This window comes from Mustela putorius, unplaced genomic scaffold (assembly GCF_011764305.1).
Source record: "Mustela putorius furo isolate JIRA1106 unplaced genomic scaffold, ASM1176430v1.1 tig00000145_pilon_pilon_pilon, whole genome shotgun sequence".
NCBI lineage: Eukaryota > Metazoa > Chordata > Mammalia > Carnivora > Mustelidae > Mustela > Mustela putorius.
The window spans coordinates 38,323,486-38,349,521 of NW_025421294.1; the positions used below are offsets into that span (position 1 = coordinate 38,323,486).

The 26,036-nt window shown below is 44.2% G+C and overlaps 1 pseudogene; it reads right to left on the bottom strand.

Moving 5' to 3' along the window:
- Positions 1 to 864: 864 nt before the first annotated feature.
- On the bottom strand, positions 865 to 21,894 carry LOC106005575 (annotated as a pseudogene).
- Positions 21,895 to 26,036: the final 4,142 nt, after the last annotated feature.

A 26,036-nucleotide genomic window follows, 5' to 3' on the forward strand; every position in this document is an offset into this window, starting at 1 on the left:
TGCTCAGAGAGTTGTCCTTATCCTTTCTATCCTATCCCAATCCTCTGCTTGTACCTAACCAATCTCATTAGTTTTTGGTTTATCCTTTTTGTGTTTCTTTTTGCACAGTTGAGATGCAGAGACCACATTAGGGTGAGGAACTCACCCCGGCACAGAATTAAGCGGAGAGGAATCTATAGTCAAAATAAATAAGATTTTAGGGGTGCCTGGGTGGCTCCGTTGGTTGAGCATCGACTCTTGGTTTCAGCTCAGGGCAGGATCTCAAGGATTGTGGGATCAGGCTCCACACTGGGGTTTGCACTCAGTGCAGAGTCTGCTTGGGAATTCTCTCCCTCCCTCCCCCTCTGCCCATCCCCCACTCACAGGCATGCACTCTCTCAAAATAATGCATAAATAAAATCTTTAAAAATAAATAGATAATATTTAAAGCAATATTTTTAAAAATAAAAATTAATGCAAAAAAATCTGTGATGACAAGACATCAGAGTTTTAAATAAATATGACCTCAGAGCTGAGCCATATTGGAACCTGAGGCAAAAGGAAAAATACGTACCTCATGTACATGTTTTTAAGTAGTTTTTAATGACTGCTATTCCTCAAGAACATTAAGGCAGATGAAAAAATATTGAAAAATTAAAAAGTAGGTAAAGTAATACATTATTTTATTTTATTTTATATAGCACAACGTATATTTCGAATGGACAAAAAATTAGTATCATTTACAATATCTTAAGATAAATTGCCTTTGAATGGAAGCTTCCTTTCCAGTACTTTGAGGTCTACAAGATGTATCTAGAAAATGTACTACTGTGGAAAATGAAGATTGCTTAAATCAAATGGGGGAACTGTGTTTTCTCGTTTCAATTAATTGCTGTGACACTGTCCTTCAGGCAGCTGCGGGAGTTTCATGTTTTCGTTAGACATCATCTTACAACTTTGATGCTATATGAATTCTACCATTTTGACAGCACTGGTATGGCTCTTGGGTCTACTACTCCATTGGAACTGTTAACTCCATTCATATTCATTTTTGTTACAAATATTACAAAGGAGGAGTTTGGGGGTATTTAAGACATTTAAGGCTGTATGTTTGGTTTTCATAAATTGTCCCAGCTCATGGTGGCTGCCATCTTTCATCAGTGTTGCTCTTCACAACATTATTTTTAATTTACATATTTTATTTATACCAAAACAGACTTTACTCTAATTTTACTTCAGCTTAAGTTGATTAAAAATTATTTAAGATCACCACTTGTCCAAAAGAAATGATCAAGGAGCACCTGGGTGATTCAGTCTATAAGGCATGCACCTCTTGATCTTGGGGTCGTGAATTTGAACCTCACATTAGGTATTGAGCCTACTTTAAAATATAATAATAAGGGGCACCAAGGTGGCTCAGTGGGTTAAGCCGCTGCCTTCGGCTCAGGTCATGATGGCAGGGTCCTGGGATCAAGCCCCACATCGGGCTCTCTGCTTAGCAGGGAGCCTGCTTCCTCCTCTCTCTCTCTCTCTGCCTGCTGCTCTGCCTACTTGTGATCTCTCTCTCAAATGAATAAATAAAATCTTAAAAATAAATAAATAAAGTAATAAAATAAGTGATCAAACATAGTAGTTCTTCCAACTGAAAACAATATAAACAAAGAAGTAGATTTTGAGAATATTTATGACTTTGCTTCCATTAGACCCAAAGGTGCATATGTTCCTTTTTCCTAAGCTCCACATGGCTCATAGGGCATTGTTGAACAGATACATGCATAGTTTTGTATTTTTCCCTTCTTCACTACACAAAAGGTGGCCTACTTTGGGCACTCTTTACACTTTGCTTTCTTTTGTCCTAGAAATTGCTCCATGTCAGTTCATAGAGAGATAAAGAGATGCTGAGGGGAGTGACCTCTGAAAGGTCAACCAGAGGGTACAATGCCCAGCCCAGCAAATGTGCTATATCAGGGGTTGTTTGTGAAGGAGTCATTAAAACATCCCACAAGACCCAAGGCCGGCATTTGGGCATCTGCTACAGGAAGACAGTGATACTAGATTAAACCACCACCATCAAGTCAGACTCTGCTTTGCTTCCTCCCGTCCCTCCTTTCCGTCCTGACTGGAGGCACCCAGAAGCATCAGGAAGTGTACAGTAGGTGGAATATAGTGAAGAAATAGGAAAAACAAAACAAAACAAACAAACAAACAAAAAACACCCTATTCCTTCACTCCCACAGGTTTTAAGCCTACATGGGCCTCAGAAGATTTCATCCACACCAGAAACTGAAGCTCTGACTTAAATCCACGCAGATTTTTGGCACCTGAAATGAGACTATTCTAATACCTGAAAGTGACAGAAAATCTAAGTCCTCCGCTCAGTATACTGCACAGATGGAGAATAAAGAACGGACCAAGTAGGTTTAAAGAGTAAGTGATCAGAAAGAATAAAGCTACTTCCTGCTTCTCTCCTACCAAGTCCTGTCCACAAAATATGCCACTTTCACAAGAGAACCCAACTCAAACTCAAACTAGCCAGGGGAAAAAAGATACGAAGCAGCATTCAGGTAGGATTTGATAAACGGAGGTATAAGGTAGCATCAAGGTCACTATAACTCGAATTTTCTCTGTTCCACCCTCATCAGCTCTGTTCATGGTTTGAGTTCCCTCATAAGAACAACACAGACAAACTTTCTGTTAATATCCGAGACTGGGGGTTGAGAGGGTAGAGACATCCTTCATCAAACTGTCAAAGAAAAATCTAGGGAATTTCTCTAATTTAATTCTTGGGTCACAGGTTCCCCCTCTCCCCCATCCATGGCCTGAGAAATGCTGTGATGATTGGCTCAGGCCTAGGTTACCTGTTCATGTCATCCAGTCCCTGTGGGAATGGAAAGGGAAGGAGAATTGTAGTGAAGGGTTTAAGCCACTCAAAACCCATCCTGAAATTGAGGAAGGGGTCAGTCCTACACAAGGCACCTGGCTAGAAAATTCAGGATCCTCTAGGTCATTTAGTGAATACTGAAGAGGCAACTTCAGGATATGTTTTGTCCCAGTAGATATGTTTGTTGTTGGTTGAGTCATTAATCTTCTCTAAACAGTAATAATAGCAACCAGTTTTTAAGTACTTTTTACAGGCCAATAACTGTATGAAATACTTCCTGTGCATCATCTCGTTTTATCCTCATTACAACTCTATGGGGCTGGAACTACTTTAATCTCTGGATTAGTTTGCAGGGGCTGCTGTAATGAAGTGCCATAGATCACGTGGCTTAAGAACAGAAATGTATTGTCTCATGGTTCTGGAGGCAGGAAGTCTGAGATTGAGATGTTGACAAGCATGGTACCTTGGCTTTTAGAAACATCATCTTTATCTCTGCCTCCATCTTCATGTGTCATTCTCCCTGTGTGCATGTATGTGTCCCAATAACCCCTTTTTTCAAGATTTATGTATTTATTTTAAAGAGAGAGAATGAACAAGAGGAGGGGCAGAGGGAGAGAATCTTTGAGCAGACTCCCTGCTGAGTGTGGAGCCTGATGCAGGACTCAATCCCATGACCCATGAGATCATGACCTGAGCTAAAACCAAGAAGCGGATGCTTAATTGACTGAACCACCCAGGCATTCCCAAATATCCCTTTTTAAAGGACTTCAGTTGTGTTGAATTAGGGACCCACCTTTCTCCGGTATGACCTCATTTTAACTGAAATAGTTTTACCTGTAACAACCCTATTCCCAAATAGGGTCACATTGTGAAGTATTTGGGGCTAAGACTCTGACATATGAATTTTGGAAGAACACAATTCAACCCAGAACAATCCACATTTTGCAGGTATGAAAATGAGATTAAACGAGTTAAGTAATTTACCCAGAACCATAGCTAGTGAAAGGGAGAGACAGACCTTTGCTTGCCTCCTAAGCCTCTGCTATTGAGCTGCCATGAGATCATTAGCCAGCAAACTATGCTTTCTACAAAGGGAGTCGGACCATTTAGGTCAGGACTTCTCTCCTGTGTTAACCTATTAGAAATCAAGAAAAATGATTTTATATAAATGCATGAGATGGGATAAAGATAATCAATCTATCAGAACTTACTGCTTCTTCCCCTACCATCCTCCTGTATTTTAAGTCCACCTGCCCAAAGAAGATTTTGAAAAGCTTTTCTTTGAATTAAGAAATATACTTCCGGGGCGCCTGGGTGGTTCAGTGGGTTGAAGCCTCTGCCTTGGGCTCTGGGGTCCTGGGATCGAGCCCTGCTTCGGGCTCTCTGCTCCGCAGGGAGCCTGCTTCCTCCCCTCTCTCTCTCTGCCTTCCTCTCCGCCTACCTGTGATCTCTGCCTGCCAAATAAATACATAAAATCTTAAAAAAAAAAAAGAAAAGAAAAGAAAAGAAATGTACTTCCCACTATTTCACTTTGGCATTATCTGAAAAGACTTAAGAAGATTTGTTGGGGGGCACCCGGGTGGCTCAGTGGCTTAAGCCTCTGCCTTCGGCTCAGGTCATGATCTCAGGGTTCTGGGATCGAGTCCCACATCGGGCTCTCTGCTCATGGAGAGCCTGCTTCCTCCTCTCTCTCGCTCTGCCTGCCTCTCTGCCTACTTGTGATCTCTCTCTGTCAAATAAATAAATAAAATCTTGAAATAAATAAATAAATAAATCAGATTGTCTTAAAAAAAAAAAAAGAAGAAGAAGAAGATTTGTTGGGTGCCTAGGTGGCTCAGCTGGTTAAGCGACTGCTTTCTGCTCAAGTCATGATCTTGGAGTCCCTGGATGGGTCCCCACATTGGGCTCCCTGCTCAGCAGAGAGTCTGCTTCTCCCTTTGACCCTCTCCTCTCTCATGCTCTCTGTCAAATAAACACATAAAATATTAGAAAAAAAAGATTCATTGAACTGCATTTAATTGAAAAAGATGGTATGCAAAGACTATGCAATATAAAATTGCAGGTTAGATCAAAGGATGAACCTAAACTGCCATCTCCCCTCACTCTTCTATTATCACATTTCTATTTTTTACTTTTTTTGAATTTTAAATAAGGCTCTGTGCCCAGCATGGGGCTTGAACTCACAGCCCTGAGATAAAGAGTCGCATGCTCTACTGACTGAGCTGGCCAGGTGTCCCTGTTATCACATATTTTAAATCTATTTTCTCATTGTGCCCTTGCTTGAGACTTCCAGCTGTAGAGAGGAGAGAACAGAGTTCAGTGAGAGCAAATGTAAGAACCACCATAGGTGGGGATGACAATCAAGTGGCCAAGATGTACTATATATGGGTTGCAGAATGTCCCCAAACAGCTTCCTTCAGGATGGAGGAATTTTGCTGCAGTGAGGCTTAACCTAGTTAGAAGGGACTTCTTCCATTGACCTCCATTGGGTTTGGAGTTTCTCAAGGGTAGGAACTAATGCTACTTTTGCATGCTCCCCTAACGCACAGACTGGAAGGAAGAAAGGAAGGGAGGGAGGAAACATAATGCCTTTACATATAGGATTGTACTAGAGCCAGATCATGCCATTTGAATTCTTTATCTGTTTTCTAGGTCTGATATTTTTTTCCTGACCCTCCCCCCCAGCCTACCATATGACAATAATTAGAAGAAGCAATGATACCTTCCACAAGTTAACCCTTCTTTAAGAATATTGTCTCTTTAGGGGCACCTGGGTTGCTCAGTGGGTTAAAGCCTCTGCCTTCGGCTCAGGTCATGATCCCAGGGTCCTAGGATCAAGCCCTGCATCGGGCTCTCTGCTCAGTGGGGAGCCTGCTTCCCCCTCTCTCTCTGCCTGCCTCTCAGACTACTTGTGACTCTGTCTAATAAATAAATAAAAATTTTTTTAAAGAATATTGCCTCTTTAAAAATTATTATTTTTGGGGTGCCTGGATGGCTCAGTTGTTAAGCATCAGCCTTCAGCTCAGGTCATGATCCCAGGGTTCTGGGACCGAGCCCTGCATCAGGCTCCCTGCTCAGTGTGGACCCTGCTTCTCTCTCTCCCACTCCCCCCGCTTGTATTCCTTCTCTTGCTATCTCTCTCTCTCTCATCCTGTCAAATAAATAAATAAAGTCTTTAAAAAATTAAAAAAATATTTTTTCTTTTGGAGAGGATGGTATAAGTAGAATTAGTGAAAAGAAAGAATAATAGTATACTTAGAAACTATTTATCTTCATTCTTATATTCATTTTTTATTAGGAATTATTCAAATAGGTAATAAGGATTAGGTCACCGAAGTTCAGTATCCACAAGAAATCAATACTATAATGATGGTAGAAGATATTGCAAATCAGCTTTTACAACCCTACTCCAACCTCCTAATGATATAGTATGATATTGGGAGCAGGCCTTAAGATAAGGATTCAAGCAAAGGTGATTGATTAGGAAGTACTCCAGGAAAAGCTGGCAAGAGTGTGGGGAAGTAAGTTGGGAAGGGAATGAAGCCAAGCCAGGTTGTGATGTCTAGTGTGGTGCTATGGAGGGTAACTTTGGCTCAGTTCCACAGGAGAGCTCTGGACGATATAGACAAGACTTACACTGTCCTGTGGGGAACAAAGGAGCTAGAGTATGTATACCTCTGTGCCCTTCAGTGATTGGTTAACGGCTGGTGTGTGTGTGTGTGTGTGTGTGTGTGTGTGTTGAGGGGAGGGGAGGGGAGGGGAGTGGGAATTGTAAATTCCCAAACACTTTGGGCCCTCTATGCCCAAAGGCACCATGGTGCTAGGAATCTGGGGGCACCCCTTGGACAAAAAGATGCGGGTATTGGCTATTGGAAGAAAAGGCATATGGGAGCTGGTACCCCCACAAATTATAAAGGAAACTTAGAATATGGGGGAGAATATAGATAACTTGCACTATTCTTGTGTGCTTCAAGTTAGATCTAAACCAGTGTTTCTTCAGGAGGGTGGATCATCACAATTTCCAGCCAAAGAGATGTATAAGAGAAGAGATAGTGGCATGAGTTACAGTTCCTGCTTCTGTAGTTGGTCCTGAGCCTATAATTGATAGTTATCATCTCCTTCTACTGCCCACCTGTTCTAGATTCCCTCTCACCTCAGCTAGCACTTTCATTAGTCTGAATTGCTTGCCTGTTAGGGCATTCTAGACCTTCACCCCAAGTGGCTCGAGCCTTTGCTTGCTGTGTGCTTGTCAGGCCACAGTTCCTGAATTGTTCATTCACAGTTAAAACCAGGCATGGCAGCCGCAAGAGATGCCCAGTGGGTTCCCTGAGTTACAGACATGTCTCGCCCTTTTCCTATTATGCCAAATCAACTCTGTATCCCTTAGAAGGAAAAAGGTCAGTTACTCCTGACAATAAAACTTTTTTCTTTGTCTGCTGATCTTCTGTCATGAGAAAATCAAAGTGACCAAGTAGCAGCCAGAGCTTTAAGTTCAGTAGAACAATTATTGTTCCCTGACAGACAATAAATAAAAGTTCTCTCCACCTACCCTATCCTCTCATTGTAGGCCAGGACCTCTAGATGCACCTAACCTAAAGTTGCAGAGATGCAAAGTACATAGTGCCTAAGAAGGCCACTGAAAGTGGTGGACAGAGGGTCACTCTTAGCCTCCATTCCTTGGCTCATGGACCTATGTATTCTATCTAACAGGAAAACAGCTCCACATAATAGCAATTTATATATATCACATCTGAGGGTTAGTACCCCAGCCCTACAGAGTTATCTTCAGATTTAGCTGCATCTTGTAGAGGCCATTCTAAAATGTGGGGTGATATGATATATGCTAAGACCAATGATCCTATAGTTACATGTCCATCAATAACCCTCTAGTACCCTAAAGTGGGCCTCTTGGTCCAAGGTTATATTTATAGGATCTTGTGTCAGCAAGTCAAAGACTTACAGGTTTTGGCAGGATGAAATAGAATGGAAGGGGTCTAATATTACCAAATCACCACCAGGTACCTGGTTGGATGGATCTTGGAGAATGACAGTATGTTATAAGTGTAATCAGTGTTATAATCTTCTGTTGCATTGCTGTTCCAGATACAGTTTGCTTTTTGTTTTTTAAGGTTTTATTTATTTATTTGACACACAGAGAAAGAAATCACAAGTAGGCAGAGAGGCGGGCAGAGAGAGGGGGGGAAGCGGGCTCTCCGCTGAGCAGAGAGCCTGATGTGGGACTAGATCCTGAGGACCCTGAGATCAAGACCCGAGCTGAAGGCAGAGACTCAGCCCACTGAGCTACCCAGGCACCCAGCGGCTATTATTTTTGTTTAGAAGATTTTATTTATTTATTTATTTATTTGAGAGAGAACTCGAGAGAGCAACAGAGGGAGAAGGAGAAGCAGGCTTCCTTCTGAGCAGGGAGCCCAATTTGGGCTCAACCCCAGGACCCCAGGATCATGACCTAAGCTGAAGGCAGGCACTTAAATGACTGAGCCACCCAGATGCTCCTAGAAGATTTTTTTTTAAATATTTATTTATTTATTTGAGAGAGACAGAGAGAGAGCGCGCGCTCGTGCGCATGGTGGGGGGAGGGGCAGAGGGAAAGGAAGAGAGACTTAAGCAAACTCCATGCTGAGAGTAGAACTCCACATGGAGCTCAATCTCATGACCCTGAGATCACGACCTGAGCTGAAACCAGGAGTCAGACTCTTAACCTACTGCACCACCCAGGCGCCCCTTTGTTTGGAAGATTTATTGACAGAGACTATATACAGATGCTGTGTTGCCAAATGGATGGACTGTAGCAGATATTACTGACTGGCTCATTCAGCTCCATTCAGCCACTTTGTGTCACGGCTTGCTGCCCACTGAAAACTGGAAAGCAAAAGTACTGCATTTCCCAGGCTCTCTAATAGCTTGAATTTTTCAGAGGACCTACCTTCAATCTAGCAGTGTGCCCATATGAAACGTGGACAATAAGAACTAGTATACTAAGATATAAAGCATAATTCTTGTGCTTCTGCTAGCAAGTAAGATCATAGAGGCATTTGGACTTCCATGGCATTTGTAGTAGAAGGCCTAGGGTCCGATTCCATTTTTTGGGGGGGCTGGAGAGGCATCCATTCTAATCGTGTAAATCATGAGAAAGGCACTAGGAACCTAGAGCTTGCAACTATGATGGCAACTTTTTTATTCCCAGCTTCCCAATGATGGCAGAGGTAGCTGTCTTGGTGAGCCAACTCCACACTGTGATTCTGGAGTTCATTCCTGGGAGATCAATCAACTCCTCCTAATCTTCTAATGATTTTATAATAACTAGTAATAAATCTTGCTTCCAGCTAGAGTAGATTCTGTTATCTGCAATGGCACCTTGACCCATACAATCGGTAATAACTCAAGGGTTAAGGAAACGGGCCCTTTCACACCCCACTGATTGGAATGTAAGTTGATACAACCAAGTTTTTCTGCTTTTAAAACTCTTATCCTTTGATCCTATTATTTACTTACAGAGATGTATCCTAAGGAAATAATCAGAGATGTGCTTAAAGCTTTGCGGCACATATAATGACAATATTTGGCAGTTGTTAAAAATAACGTTTTAAACCATAATGAATGAAATGGAAAAATATTCGTGATGTCATATAAAATGAAAAAGGCAGTTTATATATGTATATATTTCAGCATTATGGGTAAAATGGCACAATTCTTTGGATTTGTGTCAAGATATTTCAGGAAAAAAGAAAAGCAAGCCAGTAGAGGGAGAGAGATGAAATACAATTAACAAAATGTTGATAATTATTGAAGCCAGGTGTAGGGCAGATGAAGTTTCATTATAGTTTTCTCTCTGATTTTTATGTATGCTTAAGAATTTCCATCATGTACAGCTTTAAAAGTTTAAAAGGAAAGTAAAACAGAAAATAAAGTGCATGCATAGTACGTGCTCACTTTTGTAGTGATATTAATATGCACACATATACATAGAGAAAGAGACTAAAATGTACGGGAAGATGAAAAGATCAGTGGTTGCTAGAGATTAGGAAGGAGAGAGAGATGAATATGAGGAACACGGAGGATTTTCAGGGATATTTTTATATATAAATCTATTCTGTGTGTTACTCTCATGGTAGATAGATGACCCTACGCCTTTGTCAAACCCACAGACTAGTATGGCACCAAGAGTAAACCTTAATGTAAACTATGAGCTGTGGTTGACAGTGATGTCTCATGTAGGTTCACTGGTTGTAAGAAATGCCCCACTCTGGTGGGAGATATTGATAATGAGGGGTGGAGCTGGATATGGAGGGGGCGAGGAGTTTATGGGAAATCTCTATATCATCCAGTTCCTTTTGCTATGGACCTAAAACTGTTCTAAAAAATAAACTCTATTAAAACACACACACACACATCCAAGTGTTAATAGAATTTATCCCTGGGTACTAGGATTAGCCTGATGTTTACTTTTTGAACTCTCTACATGTTATCAAAATGTGTATTATGAGTTTATATATTAATGGGTTCTGGTTAAATCGAACTAGTCAAGATAATTTAGAAAATACCTTGATGGGCAAGTATGTCAATTTTTTTTTTCTTAAGAGGCAGACGGAGAGAGAGGGGGAAGCAGGATCCCTGCTGAGCAGAGGGCCTAATGTGGAGCTTGATCCCAGGACCCTGGGATCATGACCTGAGCCGAAGGCAGAGGCCCTAACCCTCTGAGCCACCCAGGTGCCCCAAGTATGTCAAATTTTGATTGGCAAGTTTCATTAGTAAACACTCATGGTCAAAGGCACTATACGGATCTCTCAGAACAGGGGAAAAAATGCCCTCTCAAGTGACAGCAGAAAGATCCCACACATGAGGGCACATATGAGCTACAAGAAGATGTGAGATACATCATGAGGTGGGCTTGGCAGACTGGTGGGCTTGGCGGCAGGCCAGCTCCACTCCAAGAAACTATAACCAGGACACAGTTTCAGAGAACAAGGAAGGAACGTATTAACCCCTTAGAAACCTAAAACCAGATCCCTTACTTATTCCCCACTGGCCTGATGGAGGCTGTGGGAATCTAAAGAAATCCTATCATACCTAGATGAGAGATGGACAGGAAAAAGTAAATTGGTATTGCCCTCTCTCTGTATAGGTCTACTTACCTGGAAATAACACTGTGATGTTATTCCTGCTTTCACAGATGCTTTTCTGTTTTCCGTGGTGGGCTAATACCCTGAAATTCTGCATTCTCTGTCTGCTTCCTCATTCATTCCACAGGTAATTTCTGAAGGACCTGCCAGGAGCCAGGTGAAGGAAAGAGAGAAATCACAGACAACTCCTACGCTTTGGAGCTGAAGGAAAGGTGACCCATGAACAGAGGTGAGAAGACCTGTAGGTAAAGGATGTTTGGGCTGGGAGTGGTGAAAGGACAGGTCTGCCTTCTTGGAAATGCAAAATGTGAAATGCCCTTCAGCTGCGGAGGCAGCTGGATGCAGGGGCCCCGTAGCCCTCCCTCTTGGGGAAGACGATGGAGATGGAAAGAGAATTCCTGGGAGTTCTATCAAGCACACTAGTTTCCTAAGCCTGCTGGGATCTAGGTTTGCAGTCAGTATTCAAGTTCTAAACCCTGATGGCTGAGGACCTGACCCACACCTGCCCTGACTGTTGGGTTGTCTTCTGGGCAGGTTTCAGCTCTTTGCTGAAGAGTGCTAAACTCACAGAGTACAGCAGAGGGCGCTGTGAAACTAAACTGCTCCTAAGACCCAGGGAAGGTTTATGATGCACCCAGACAATTTTAGCTTTTAGCGTAGTAAAATAATTAAGAAAGGGTCTGTACCATATCTTGGCTTGTAACATAAAACAAATAAGACTCTGTAATATTTTACCTCGAATTAGCTCTAAATTTGTCCTGAAATACAAATAACGCAATTAACAAATATTAACAGATGATTTAAGTGATACAGTTTATGGTTTATAAGTTTATAAGTTTCCTTCAAATTTACAATACCAGCAAAGAGCTGGTATTTCAGGGAGGATATATTTATGCCTAATTACATGCAAAATGAAATTCTGATTAAGTATTCTTTGAGCAAGAGTAAAGAATAGATAAAATGGACACTACTTGCAGTAAATGTGTTCATTGACAAGTGATATTAGCAACTTCTCCCTCCTCCCCCAGCGAGATATGAAGTAGTTCTGATGATACGTATTATTCACAGGCTTAAGTGACATTAAACCAAAGGAAAACAAAGGGAAAAAGTAGTAACATGTGTTCAATTAAAAATTTAAAAATAAATATATTTTTGTTCACTTTGCAGCTTTCTGTAGGATTAAATGAGATAGTCTGCTGGTCTTTGTAGAACACTGAGCACAGAGCCTGGCACAAAGCAGGCAGTCAATAAATGCTAGTTCCTTTCTTCCTTTGTTCCCTTTATTGAATTCTCTTCTCAATTTACTTTGTGTAAAAATATTGTGTTTCCCACATAGATTAGTAACATTAAATATCATTCTCTGTTATTGATTTGGGATGTTAGGAATGCAAAAGATGAAACGCAGGGCTCCTGGCAGATGGAAAGTAAACTTACGACTGAGAAATCACTCTGCGGGTTTGTTGTTGTTGCTGTTTGCTTTTGATAATGTGCAATTATAGAAATTTACAAAGATCCTTTTAAGTGGACAATGTCCTGCCTTCAGAGCCAGTTTGCTCAGGCATAGATCAACTCAGAGACTGACTGTCGCCTTGCTATTGAATTAGAGCTGTACTTTTGACAAGTGTGGCAGCCACACCATCACTTTAATCACCCAATAATCCACTGTGTCTCTTTATGCTAATAAATAAAACATCCTTCGTTAAATATTTCCTAGTGAGCACGAGCCGACCTGTAATCTCCACCCCTATACGTTACAAAGTAAAATGATATAACAGTAATAAAATCAAATCAAATCATGTCTAGGAGTTTTATAGACAACTAATAGCTGCGATTGCAAAGTGCACATCAGACACCAATTGAAGGGTACTTTTCTCTTTAATATAATGTACTATGCATATTTCACTAACTGTCTCGTGATATCAAATGAATTTAACAAGATGATTATGTAGGTCAAATTACTTAGTAAGTTCTTTCAAGAATGGCTTTTAGACCTATTATGACTTTTAATGGTGCAATTTGTTAAATGATTGGAATTTCTAGAATCCTGCCTGCAAGTGCCTGTCGGAGACACTTGGCTCTGCCCTGGTGATCTATTTTTAAAACCTACTTCTCGCTTGTGGCGATTGAAACAAAAACGACCACCGAAGAGCGACTTCTCAAAGCTCATTCCTCATTTTCAATTATTTAAACTACTTCTTTATCGCCAAATTGTAATTTGAATATTCTCCGTTCAAATAGCCTTCTGACCAAATTTCTTTCAACTGGATATGAAGCTGTCCCAAGAGTTCTTCGCACCGCCCCCCCAAATTAAATGTGGCCCTGCTTAAGTTATCTTAGGAATGATATACAAAATAGATATCACCAAAGTTTAAACTTCAAAAAAATGGTGGATAACTCTATAATTGTACATCTGTGATGGTAAACTTAAGGGAAAAACTAATGAAATATGATTGAAATATTCAGTCTTATTTGCATGTGGAGTTCTTTGTCTGTATTGTCTTTCAAAATTCTGTAGGTATTTCAGTTCAGTTTAAGAAAGCCCACTAATGGGGCTCCTGGGTGGGTTAAAGCCTCTGCCTTTGGCTCAGGTCATGATCCCAGGGTCCTGGGATGGAGCCCTGCATAGGGCTCTCTGCTCAGCAGGGAGCCTGCTTCCCTTCCTGCCTCTCTGCCTACTTGTGATCTCTGTCTGTCAAATAAATAAATAAAATCTTTAAAAGAAAAAAGAAAGAAAGAAAGAAAGAGGAAAGAAAGAAAGCCCACTATTCTGGGCTCCTAGATGGCTCAGTCAGTTAAGCATCCAGCTCTTGATTTCAGCTCGGGTTATGATCTCAGGTCATAGGATTGAGCCCCACATCAGGCTCCCTGCTCAGTGGGGAGTCTGCTTGAGATTCTCTCCTTCTGCCTCTCCCTCTGCTCCTCCCCCAACTTGTGCACATGGTCTCTCTCTCTAAAATAAACAAATAAATATTCAAGCTAAGTTTAAAAAAAATCACCCATTGAAAATCACATATAATATATCTCATATGTCTAAAACGATTTGAAAATGTATTTGAAAATATCTTAATGTAATAATTAGTCTCAGAAGTCAACATCCTTTAAAAATGAATCTTTTGTCTTTGGTTTCTACACACTTTACATTGAAATTCCTCTAAGACTCCAGACAGCCTTAAAATCTTGGGGCTTCCTGGTAATTCTAATTAATAACAGAAGGTTCCACATCCCAAAGTTTGACATTCTTCTTACTGTAGAGCAGAGAGCATTCTGGAGCAGAAGTTCCAGATACAACTGACCCTTAGTGGTTCTGTTCTGTCTCCAGCCCTGGACTCACAGGATGACCCTGGATGAGAATCCCTTGTCCCCCATGGAACCCATGGTCACAGCTTGGAAATGAGGCTAACAACTCTTGATTCCTACTCCTTGGGGTAGTTATAAGGCTTAATGAGCTCATTGTGCACATTTTCATTTTCTCTTTCATGCCTTCAGTGAGTCCTAGGGTAGGGGACCCAGTAAAAGCGAAATATGGAGGTCTGCTTGGATGTCTGGGTGAAAGTCACCGTAGAACAGTGTTATTTAATTTTTCTACTTCTTTAAGTTCAATGGATGCCACATTCACAATCCTCTCTCAGCCCATCAACCACAAAAACTTAATTAGATATTATATCTCCTTGGTTTAAAATAGTATTTAATTTTACATAATGTGTTCAGCCAAAATATTAGGATTCCCTAAACAGAAATGTTCCCTCTATTTTTTCCCCTTGGGCTTTTATTTCAATTTTTTTTGTAGCTTTTAAAAAAATTATTCTCCTTAAAGTATGATTTCGGCAGTTTCCCTCTGTGAAACATCACTGACTCCCCCGCTACCACTACTTAATTGAAGATGTAATCCCCACTTAGTGACTTTGCAGCCTCCCAGATACCAAGTGTGGCAACGAGTAAATATTAACATTCCCGCTAAATGCGCACTGCCTCTTATGCCTTTCCCCCCACAAATTGTCTTCCTGCTCCTCCGAGTGTCATCTAAAGTGAGATTATATTAACTGTGCCTTATATGAGGCTTAGAGCACTGGAGTGGAAATTAATGGGCAAATATCCTGTTCACTTACGGAGTAAATGAACACTCGATCTTTGGGCCATACCCAGGTGTTACAGAGAGGCACAGGCGACGGGGGCACATCCAGCAAAGAGTGCCACACTGCGGGCCAAATTAGCGTCCTTGCCTTGCCTGATGGCCAAAGGATAACATTAAAGCAAATTTTAAAATGAATAAGTAACCCTCAGAACACTACAGCTCGGGGCTGTTTTCTATTCCAGCCAAGACTACTCTCTTAACGATCTCTCCAAAAATGCGCCCGCGCTCTCTTCCAAGTCCCGGGGAGTCTTGGTATTTGGTCAGTTTGCTTTTCTGTTCCAGCATACCGCCGCCGTTCCATCGGGGCGGGGGGGGGGTGAGCACCGAGGCCGGCGTAGCAGGACACCCCAGGTTCCGTGGGGGGATACCTGTGCTCCGACCCCAAAAGAATTCGAAACAAATTCAGGTGGAAACTTCGCTGTTTCCCGAGCAGTTAGTTGGTTCTTCCTTCCTTGCGGTAGACGTGGAGGACTTCTTCCAGAAGGGTTTGTTTCCCAAATGACAGCAGAGGGCACTAGAGTCTGCCACAAGGCGAGCAAGGCTGTCTCTCACCACCCTCTCTCCACAAATGCGGGACCCACCAAGGTCAGGAACATCTCCGGTGTGTGTGCAGGGGGAGATCGCCCCCAGCCCACCCCGCCAGGTATTCCGTTTGTGTCCTCTGGGGTGCTGTGAGAGAGCTTTGCTGTGAGGACACCCTGCTCCTGCTCGGATCTGCGTGGAGGTGGTTCCAGTGCGCATGCCCCCATTAGCATCGACACATTTGTGTACATAGGCGCACATGGATCATTTTTTTAATCAAAACTAGAAGGGAAAATGATTACATAACAACAACCTCAATTCTACTGAGAGACCTGTCCCGGTGATCCTAAGGGGCTCTGCGAACATCTGCTCAGCATCAGTCCCCCACGAAGAAATTATTCTTCTGCTCATTTGAAAGACAGGTAAACGAAGGGTCAGACTGCTCCGGATGACAAAAGCCGTCTCCATCAGCGAAATAATAAAGCTTGGGAGCGCAGTTAGCAAAGGCTCTCAGAGTCAGACAAGCATTCATTTGTTATTCCAAATAGCATTTAAGGCTGACATTAGTTATGAAGGCCAAAAACCGTGGTTAAAAGGCCTCTTCTTTCCTGGAGCACCTGGGAAGCTTCCAGGCCATTAACTGTGCTCGGTAGCAGCCCAGTTTATTCAGAAAGCATTTGTTACCGGGGAAGGGTAGGAAATGAGTCAGATGGCTTCCTGGCCCATCAAAATGTGGGAGATGGATCTAGTTGTGTCCCCAGTCCGGAAATTCTACCTTTATCAGAGGGACCATCCTAGGGCTCCGAATAGGAGTGGGGAGGTCGGGGCGGGGGGGGGGGGGGGGGTCCGTCCCAGTGGTTGCGTCTTATAGAAGTCTGGGAAGGATTTTAGGATAAGGCTCTTCTCTCTTGTCTTCATTTGTTGCTCCTTTGGATTCCCTTGAGGGGCTCAGAGTTTCAACATTTTGCAGAAAGGGGACCCTTTCTCTACAAGGCAACTCAAGTTCCTTTCAGGAGCCTGGTCCCGTTCTAGAGCAGGAAGTTCATCTCAGTCAGGTCACCGTTTCTCTGGGCTGCTCTCAGATCTGGGAGCTACAGGGGCATCAGGGCCAGCCAGTTGCTTGTCCTCAGCCTCTGTCCTGCAGGCTAGCCCCTGAGGTGATGACCACGCTCCAACCCTGGGCCTGGGTTCGTGGCAGATTCTGCCCTCCTGTCCTTCTCTCACTGCGCCCATCCAGATACCCCCCCCCCCAACCTGGGCACGGCTTCTGTGCCCTCCGGGGTGCAGGCCCCTCTGGGAGGCAGTCTTGGGCCCCTATGCCCTCAGCCCCTTCTGGCACGAGTGTGTTTTGTGTGGATTTTGAGTGGGAAGCAGGGCCCCGGCATCCCAGGGACAGATTCCCCACAGCACCCTGGGTTGTCTGCTGTTCCCTTAACTCTCAACTGCTTTTTGCTCATTCTTCCTGCACCCTAGAAGCTTCGGCCTGCTTTGCTCTGTGGACTCATTATCTCCTTCCTCAAAGCCTCTGTTCAGGCCTATAGTCCCACAGAGCTTCCGCTTTGAAACTCAAGAGATTTTTCTCATCCTATGACATCTCTTCCCTCAGGCGCAGAGGCCACCTGGGCTTATTCTGCTCTGGGCTGAAGGGTGGGGGGTGTGCGGAGAGCAGGGCTACAAGGAAAGGCAGGGAGGAAAAAAGAGCATTTGAAAATCCAAAATATCCTTGTCCATGTACCATAAAAGCAATCCGAATATAAATAGAGACTCGGGGTCAAAGAACAGGTAACCGAGGTAGAAAACCAAGTCCAGAGGAGAAAAGAATTTAACCTTCCATTCATGTGGCTAACATATAATTGAGCTCAGAATGGGTGAGCTTCCTGGCAGCCAAAGGGGAAAAATAAAAAAGAGACACCGTCACTTTACACACTTGTTTTCAAAGCAGAGAAAAGCAGACAAACTCATCAAGAACAGTAAAAAGGCTTTTTAAAAGACTTGTCACTTGGGACCTTACAGTGGCAGTCCCAGAGGAGAGAGGAGGAGGTTGACCAGGCAATCCAGAAATGAGCTACGGGCGTTTCTGGAGTCCTGGTGGCTCCAGACCGGAAGCTTGAAGTCAGAGCAGAAAGGATGCCTGCCTGGTTGCCTGGTCATCCCATTAGCTAGCCTTCTGGCTGGCTCCACCCTCTCCCTACATGAGGACCCCACCCCCCCCAACCCTGCCCGCCCTTTCTTTTAACATTATAAAGTAGCACATGTTTGGAATTGATTTCAAAAATACAGGGAGAAAGAAAACAACATTAAAACACCAGAAAAGGGGCGCCTGGGTGGCTCAGTGGGTTAAAGCCTCTGCCTTCGGCTCAGGTCATGATCCCCGGGTTCTGGGATCGAGTCCCACGTCGGGCTCTCTGCTCAGTAGGAAGCCTGTTTCCCTTTCTCTCTCTGCCTGCCTCTCTGCCTACTTATGATCTCTGTCTGTCAAATAAATAAATAAAATGTTTTAAAAAATAATAAATAAAACACCAGAAAAGAGTCCAAGGAGTGAACAATCGGTTGTCCTCCTTCCTTGTATCCCGTTCCCCAGCTCCCCTCTCCACAGCAGTCTTGAAACTAGCTCTTCCTTCCTTCCAGAGTCAGTCTATGCATGTGTTAAGAATGTTTAGCCCTTCTCATCTTTTTTTTTTTTTTTTTTTTTGGATACAAACGTAAGTTAGCGTGCGCCTCCTGCTGCTGGACTTGCTTCTTCACCCTGCAGTGTATCTGGAGACGGGTCCCTTTTTTTAATGATTGCATAGTATTCAATGATGTCATTATTCCCTAAGTTAGTGAATCCATTCCTATTGATATTTATTTAGATTATTTGCAATCGACTGCTTTTTTAAATGGTGCTGGGATCGGATTACCTCGTACGTACTTCTTTGGAGCAGAGACGTGTATATATTGGAAAAAGACCACTTTGTGAAACCATTCAATTAAAGGAATGGGCATTTTAAATTAATAACGATATCGTCAAATTGTTCCACAAAAAAGGCTGGACAACTAACATTCCTGCCAGTTTCCCCTACTCTTGCCAACATAGTACAGCATCATTTTTTGTCTCGGTCATTGGGATAATATTGTCTTCCTTGATTGTTGGCACTGGCCTATTTAAAGAGGAAGCAAATTAGGTGGGAGAATGCTCAACAGTCAGCATCACCTAAATTATGCAGACAGGACCAGCTCTACCATGTGTGGGCCCACCACACAATGAAAATAAGGAGCCTCTTGCTGAAAAATTCAGTATTCCAAGATGGCGACAGTCGAGCACTGAAATCAAGTGCAGGACTCTTGCAAGCGTGGGGCCCCTGACAACCTGCCAGCCCCTGGCCCTGGCCCTGCCTACAGGGAGAAAGAGAACAATGGGATGCCAAGTAATCATTACAAATGACAAGCCTGAGCTGTCCATCAGGAGAGGAAAACATGTACGGAAAAGGAAATATCAAACTGCTCTTGCCCACAGCCTGTGGCTTCACGGACAGGGATGTGCTTGTGTTCGCAGACATGAGCTCAGACTCCTCAGGAAAGAGAGTTTCCACGTAACAAGTACTAGTTAAGCCATATGAGCTTGCTCTGGTCAGAGGCGGCAGCTTCAGAGGGTTGTGTGGTAGGAAACCCCATGTTGCTCTGTTCAGATTCCCCCAAAAGTAGAGTGTTGACACAAGAATAGGGGTACAAGCAATTATTTGGCAGTGATCCCAGGAGACAGTGGCAAGAGAGTAGGGGGGTCAGATGGGAAGGGGAAGGCAGCCAGTGAAAGGTGTGTTTGCGTGCTAGTTCCCACTGTGGCGACCGGAGTTCAGCATCACTGGGGACCACTGGGAAATGGGAGAAATTTCCTCTCAATCCAGGGCCAGGCAGCTGGAGTACTAATTTGTCAGTGCCCTACCCATCATTGGTTGAGGGCAATAAGCAATAGCTCCCTATTTGGAGGGCGACGGGGCACGTGCTCCCATGCCTGGGGGGAAAGCCTGCAGGTTGAGAGGTGCAGGTGTGGACCCCATGGAGAAAGATGATGCAGCAGAGCTGTGGGTGTCCCGGTGCCCACGTCCAGTGCTTGTGGTACTCACTTCTTCTTCTTTAATTTTTTTTTAAAGATTTTATTTATTTGAAAGAGAGAGAATGAGAGAGAGCATGCGAGCAGAGAAGGTCAGAAGGAGAAGCAGACTCCCCATGGAGTTGGGAGCCCAATGCGGGACTCATCCCAGGACTCTGGAACCATGACCTGAACCAAAGGCAGTCGCTTAACCAACTGAGCCACCCAGGCGCCCCAACCTACGGTACTCACTTCTATGCCCACAACTGTGGTCACTTTAGAGTCTGCCACCACATGAACAAGGAAGCTCACACTGGGGGTAGCATTCACATCAGCAGTGATACCAGGATAGAAGTGCAGTGTCGCGGCCACTGGGCGGGGATTGGGGAGCATCCTCTTGCTTGGCTTCCTCCTGAAGCTAAGTTTATAGCAAACCCAGTCTGAGCTGCCTTATGAATGGAAGACTCGGGGTGTGCTTGCTGCTGGCTGAGAGTGGAGGAGGCCTGTGCTGGGGCCAGCAAGGTGGGGGTGGGGACGTGCTATACAGGAGCAAGGAAGGAAGGAATAGCTGGGAGTCCTTGCCAGATTTCTTGGGCAATGTTTTGCAAGTGGGCCATATATTGCACACAAACAGGCAGCCGCAATCTCTCCTGAGCAAGAACTTTCAAATTTCAAATAAATTTTCCAGGATTTTCCCCCTTCTAACAGTTTTCCTGTAGAAACAAAACGCTTGTAGTCTCCCACTAATTCAGTGCTCCTCTTTCTGAGAGCGGGTCCGCTGACCTCTTCATGACTAATCCACCGGAATAACAGCCTTTCCATCCCCTCCGTGGTACCTGCAGGCTCATTCAGGAGAAGTGTGTCACCCGCCACAGCGCCTGCCCTTCCCCAAAGGCCCACTTTTGGCGACGGCAAGAAACGCTTTGTCTTTTTCCTTGAAGGAAGAGTTGGATGCTGAAATTCTATTTAAATAGTGATCTTTTTGTTTGTTTCCTTTGGAAAAGGGACCTTTGAGCATTAAGCATATATTTTTTTAAGATTTTATTTATTTATTTGACAGACAGAGATCACAAGTAGGCAGAGAGGCAGGCAGAGAGAGAGGGGGAAGAAGGCTCCCTGCTGAGCAGAGAGCCCGACGTGGGGCTCGATCCCAGGACCCCGAGACCACGACCCGAGCCGAAGGCAGAGGCTCAACCCACTGAGCCACCCAGGTGCCCCAGCATTAAGCATATTTTAAACGAATCAAATATATGGATACACATCTTTAACGTGTCAGGAAGGCTGCTTTTTAAAAAGTCTTTTCAGAGTTTGGATCAGCGTCAGCCCTATTTGTTCTCAGAGCTGAGGGCTTGGTACCCTCCAAAAATGGGCCCCCTTTTCCAGAGTTATCTACAGGCTCCTTCCCCGATGGCCATCCGCTCTGAGTTGCCTGTCGCCTCTCTGGAGTCAGCTGGTGGTATCAAAGCCAAGACCGTATGAAGGAGGCCAGAGGGAGACAGACAGAGAGAACAGCGGGGGCAGGCGGGCAAATGCATCTGTGGTCTCCGGTATTTCTGCCAGAACTGACACGCTGCCGCCTTTTTTTTTTTTTTTTTGTGCTTGACAGGAGTCGGCTTGTAAATGAGTGTCTCCAGACTGGCTTTCTCTCTCCTTGTTCAAAGTTCTTGCTCAGGAGAGCTTGGTGGTGAACCCCCCACGGACCCAGCCCATCCTCAGCTCTCCTACTTAGAAGCCCGTGGGTGGGCTTCTCTGCAAGTGCATTTGCAGAACGGCCTATGTGCCTCCCAAAAATAATCAGCTCTGCTATGCCTCCAGCAGCTGGGACATGGTGGTTGGAGAGCAGCAAAGCAGGTATTGTTATGCCCAAATCCCAGGGAAGGACACTATGCTTCAGAGAGGGCAAGTCACTTGCCCTGGGTCACAGAGCCCTAGGGCCAGATGCTGGGATTGGAGCCTGCCCGATCCCATTCGCGCCCCTGTGTCCCTGTAAGACATGACAGGAGCAGTCAGGGAGGTCTGGACTGCAAACTGTCCTTTTCCGTCCCCTGGTCTCTGTCACTCAGGCCTGCCACACCTCTCCTCTCTCTTTCTCACTTGGGAAGAGGTCTCTGGAGCCTTCCGGGAGGCCCTCTTTCACGGCTTGAACCTCTAGTTCTGCTTCTAGCCCCATCTCCAGATCCTCCTCCCTGGGCTACCAGAGAGACCTCCCTAAAGTTCACCAGCCCTCCTCCCACCACACACACGCTTGCATAAAGTCTTTCCGTGCCTCAGCGGCACACACAGACAAGGGATTCAACCCCCATGGAGGGACCCTCACCCACCCAGCTGTCTGCTGTTTTCTCTGCCCTTTCACGTGCTGTCCTGCCACCCTGCCCACTTCTGCCCAGAGGCAGCTTTTCCACTGGGTCAGCCCCACCTGCACGGGCATAAACCGCCTCTCTACCCTGTCCCTCTGCGCCCAGTCCTCGCACCTAACCTGCTCCCCGTAGCCCCACTCCGTCTGTCTGCCCACCCTCTATGTGGATTCCTGCAGGACAGGGAGCCTTTGATTGTAATGTCTCCAGCACCGGCAGCTAAGAGGAGGGCCCCTAGTGAGGGAGGAGGAAGTGTCCGTTGAACCAAAAGGTGAATGAACAGACTTGGGTATTTGTAAGATGGTAACGACACCTGGAAAAGTTGTACTCTCAACCCCCACCCCCATGCCTGGGAAGGTTTCAGCAGCAGGTTTTGATCAAGGAAAGGGGCAACTGGGAGATGTCAGTAAGGGAAGGAATTAGGGATTGGAAGAAAGACAAAGGAAACTGAACAGATTCCAAATGGCACCAAGTATGTTTTCAAATTTCCTGCCCCAACACTGCCTTTCTATCCAGGCTCACCTACTTGTCCAAGGTGACCTTGGGGCCAGGCAGGGACTTTTCTCCGGTAATCTTCCAGGCTTCCGTCCTTTCTGCTCTCTTGTCATCTGCATGGAAACTGGCTCTGTGTCTCCCACCAGCCCCCAGTCTCCCCTCTGCACACTCTGCACTACAACCCTAACATGTATCTAAATTCACTCATTACTGGAAAAGCTATTGGTGTTGACATGTAGGAACATCCATTTTAATTATGGAAAGGGACCTCCTTATCAATTATTTAGAGCCCACAGAAAATAATACAGTGAAAATAAGAGAGGAAAAATTAGCTCTGTCTTTTGCTTTGAAAATTTGACATGGGGGCCGTCATGGTACATACATATGCCTCGCCACACGCACACACACGTGCGTGCACACACACGCACGAAGACAGACCCTGAGGTCCATTCCATACTTCAGATTCTAAGACTGGTACCTTTCAAAAAGGGATAAAGCAGCAGAAATTAAAAATGTTAGCTGTTTGAGAAAAGCCACTGAAAGCCAAAAAAAAAAAAAAAAATTGGAAGTTGGCACAATGAATTTCAAAGAATATTTAGTTGAGGTAACTGATATCCCTCTGAACTCAAATCAGTCTGCAGAGCTAGTCAAAACAGAGTGGAAGTATGGAGATAATTACCCAAGTCATTTAGGGTAAAAATACCTTCTGAAGCATCCCAGTAACTGGGATAAGAGGCTTTTCCCCAGGCAGTCATCCTCCAGAGTTGCTCAGTTAAAAAGCACCCTCAACTTTGCACATGTACCAGCCATTTTATCTTATCAACGTTTTAAGTTCAATGTGCCCATGCTGGCTTCTGACAATTGTAGGGAAGTGGAGTACGTTTTTTAAATCTTTAAAAAACTGGGGAGTTGAGACCTTAGTGAGTTCCTATCATTTTCAAGGCCTGGTCCTGGGTTTCAGAAGAAACAAAGGCCGAGTCAGGCCCTGCTTATCCTCCAGTGTCATCTTTTGATGTCTTACTTTTCCCGTGTTTCTTCTTCTTCTTTTTTTTAATCTTAGTCTCCTATGTGTTTAAAAAAATTTTTTAAAAACTTTGAGCCCTATAAACTAAAAAAAGGTTTTGGTGGCAGGACTACGGGTCATTTTTTTTTTTATCCCCACCACTCTTCTACCTCTTAGAAGTTACTATAGCTTTTGTCTTAATTCAAAACATTTATCTTCCAAAAATCTTTTGTTTTTGCAAATGACCCTGCAATACAAATGACTGTGCAATTCAGTAAGAAATGAAAGCCTCCTCCCACTCCAGCATTATTTCCTCTGCAGGAACCAGAGCGAAACCTCTCAGACTTTGGTCCTATGCTGATAAAAGGCACACCAGCAGGTAGGTTTTTGGTGTGTTTTTTTTTTTTTTTTTTGTTTTTTTTTTTTACTGGGATGTCATACACATCTGAGTTTGCAACTCACTTGTTTTACTTAATAGTGCATTGCGGGCATCTTTCCAAGCTGGTGGCCATCAATTTCTCCCATTCTTTTGATGGTTGTCTTTTATTACATAGTATGAATGACGTCGTTCTCGGTGACCAATCTCTAAATGATGGGCCTATGGCCATTCCAGTGTCTCCTTTTTGCAACCACTGCTGTGATGAACACGCAGGTACATGGAGCTTTGGACACTTATGCTAGGATTCCTTAAGTGCCTTTTCAAAAAAATACTTGAGGTGAAATTCACATAACATATAGTTCACTGTCTTACTCTGTATGGTTTGGTGTGGCATTTAGCATACTTGGAATGTTGTACGACCACCACCTCGCTCTAGTTTTGAAATTCTTCATCAGCCCAGAGAAAACACTCCTAACCCATTAAGTAATCACTCATGATTCCTCCCTTCCTCTGTCCCTGGCCACCACCAATCTCTCTTCTGTAGCTATGAATTTGCCTTTTCTGGACATTTCATGTAAATGGGATCATACAACATGGGACCTCTTGTGCCTGACTTCTTTCCCTTAGTGTAATGTTTGTAGGATATAGGTGCTTCCTTCCTTTTGATGGCTGGAAAATATTCCATTGTGAGTACAGAATGCACTTTGTTTACCCATTCATCATCCACTGAAGGGCCAAAACTCCTTCTCAGAGGGAACAGCTGGGAAGACTGAGGGGTTCAGGTGAGCCTCAGACATGGGCACTGGTCTCAGATATTGTTTCTGTTTCTCTCTCTCTCTTTTTAAGGTTTTGTTTATTTGTTTGAAAGAGCAAGCGAGAGAGTGAGCACAAGCAAGGGAGAGGGAGAAGCAGGCTACTCGCTGAGCAGGGAGTCCGATGTAGGACTCCACCCCAGGACCTTGGGATCATGACCTGAGCCAAAGGCAGACACTCAACCAACTGAGCCACCCAGGCACCCCTTTTGTTTCTTTTTCTTGAAGAAGCCCAGGCTGTATTGATTGTTGCATATCCTGGAGAACTTCTGTCCCAGAACTATTGTTGGTTTTGTTTTTTGTTTTTCTCTTTTAACCAAGAGTGAGATAAAGGAATCATTGGCCTGCAAGTTCCTCATCCCATGGAGTTTCTCAAATTGGAGACAGTGTTAGGAAAGTAGCTTGGCTTGGTCAGGTTTTTATTCTGCGTGCTAGGAAAGAACCAGCTCACCCTATAAAGGGTTCCTGCCTCTGCTCTTAGACCTGGCCCTTGGGGTCTGGGGAGGTGGGCACTAAAAACAGTCTCCTGTACTTTAGCCAGGGTTGTGTGGACTTGGTAGCAGGGAGGGGGGGGCTGCATGATGTCCTGCAATCCAATAGAATCTGTGTCTCAAGTCACTATTTCTCCTGAGCACTATGAACAGAAGTTTTATACATCTCTCCTTTTCACTTCATTTTCCCCCTGGTCTCTTAAATTTTTTTAGAAAACCTAAACTGTGCCAGGCACTAAGGATCTAAAGAAGGTAAGAAATGGCTCCTGTCCTCATGTCACAGGAGGGAAGATGAGCACATAAAGAAAGAACGCTGTTCCTTGGGATGCCTGGGTGGCTCAATTGGTTAAGTGACTGCCTTTGGCTCGGATTGTGGTCCCAAGGTCCTGGGATCAAGCTCCATGTCGGACTACCTGGTCAGCGGGGGGGGGGGGGCTTCTTATTCCTCTCCCCCTACCTGCTACTCCACTTGCTTGTACTCTCTCTCTTTCTCTCTGTCAAATAAATAAATAAAAGTTATTAAAAAAAAAAAAAGAGCACTGCTCCTTTGGGGCAACAGGACAGGGGAAGGATGAGTGCACACCAACTCATCCAGATAAAAATGGAAGCATCCAGTTGCTGGTCTGGGTGCCCATCTGACAGACGTCATGTGCACAAAGGCACAGGGAAATAATGGAGTATTGCCTTGCAGGAGTCAGTGCTGCGAGGTTTCCAGTGACCTGGGTTCAAATTCTGCTCTACTCCCTAGCAGCATAACCTCGGGTAAGGGCTTTACCCT